Below are 1,357 nucleotides of genomic sequence, written 5' to 3'. Positions count from 1 at the left end.
AACATTTTGTTTATTGAATGTTGATGTGTTCTTTAGAAAAGTCCTGTTCTGTGCACATAAAATGTAACGTGTAGTAAATTCTCTCATCCAGGATGTATTGGAATACGATGTTTATTTCTATAATCTGACTAGAAGCAATCTTCAATCCGGTGCGGATAGAATAGTAAACCGGAGACATCTACTTATATGGGTGAGATTAAAAGGTGACTAAAGAAGAAAAGCTAAGGACAATTCCCATACCGGGAGTCGAACCCGGGCCGCCTGGGTGAAAACCAGGAATCCTAACCGCTAGACCATATGGGAAGCTCTGTCACCATTTCTCTAGAGTGGGTAACACAAGACAACCAAAAGTTCTTGGCATTTTGAAAGGTTTCCTAAAATGATTTGTTTTCACCTCTATGTCTGAAAAAACAGGAATCCTAAATGCCAGACCAAGTGAAAAGCTTAACTTATTTTGACACGGATCGGTTGACATAAGGAGAAGGTTGCCTGAAGATTATGCAAGAAAAGGAAGCTCTTGCAAAAAGGCATTATCCTCTTTGGAGCGGGGTTAAACATTGAGCTATCTTTGGGAGCTCACAAACTCCACACTTCGCAAGATTCTTCATACATCTTCTGGAATAAATATATCACAGCACTGCATTGATAGGCTGCTTTAGGTCAAGAAAAGAAAGCCACCAAGCATGATGTTCTACCACCTGAGTGAAAAATCAAGAAGAACCTTAAGCAATACGCCAAATGCAAACCCTTGCCATGCCTGGTTAAATGGTAAATCGTTTAGCTTCTCTGGAGAATCTTTTGATTGACTGATTTTCCCATATAATGAAATGCTGGCATTTTTGGAGACCTTTTGGCACCTTTGCCGTCATGTTCCTTGTGTCCAAAAGATACTTGGGAGTAAAATCTATCACCGAAAAGAAAGGTTTTGGCAACCTTGTGGAAGCTAAAAGCACCCGTTCTAAAGTGCTCTTGGAGGAAGTAAGTTTTTGCAAAGGTGGCGTGGCCTTCTTTGATATCAGCAATATGCCTTAAAAGGGTTTAAACGAGTAAAACTATTAGAGCGTCAGTGTCTTGATGTTAATGCAAGGTGCATTGAATCTAATTTTTTGACATGTTTGCAAGACATGACTTCATTGGAAGGTCCTGGATTGGTAAAAAAACTAATCTATCTGCATATAATCCTCAAGGGACGCTTTCTTGTGCTTTAGGCAGAAGCGACAATTTCCATTTCAAGCAAAAGTAATTTTTTCCCTGCCAAATAATAACATTTTGTTTATTGAATGTTGATGTGTTCTTAAGAAAAGTCCTGTTCTGTGCACATAAAATGTAACGTGTAGTAAATTCTCTCATCCAGGAT

At 38.9% G+C, this 1,357-nt stretch overlaps 1 non-coding gene across 1 annotated transcript; it reads right to left on the bottom strand.

The window, feature by feature from the left end:
* Positions 1 to 231: 231 nt before the first annotated feature.
* On the bottom strand, positions 232 to 303 carry TRNAE-UUC (transfer RNA glutamic acid (anticodon UUC)). The gene has a single exon. It is a non-coding gene; the product is annotated as a tRNA-Glu (tRNA).
* Between the last annotated feature and the right edge of the window lie 1,054 nt (positions 304 to 1,357).

This window comes from Pelobates fuscus, chromosome 3 (assembly GCF_036172605.1).
Source record: "Pelobates fuscus isolate aPelFus1 chromosome 3, aPelFus1.pri, whole genome shotgun sequence".
Lineage (NCBI taxonomy): Eukaryota > Metazoa > Chordata > Amphibia > Anura > Pelobatidae > Pelobates > Pelobates fuscus.
The sequence above is the reverse complement of the archived record's forward strand: the minus strand, read 5'-3'. Positions and strand labels throughout refer to the sequence as shown.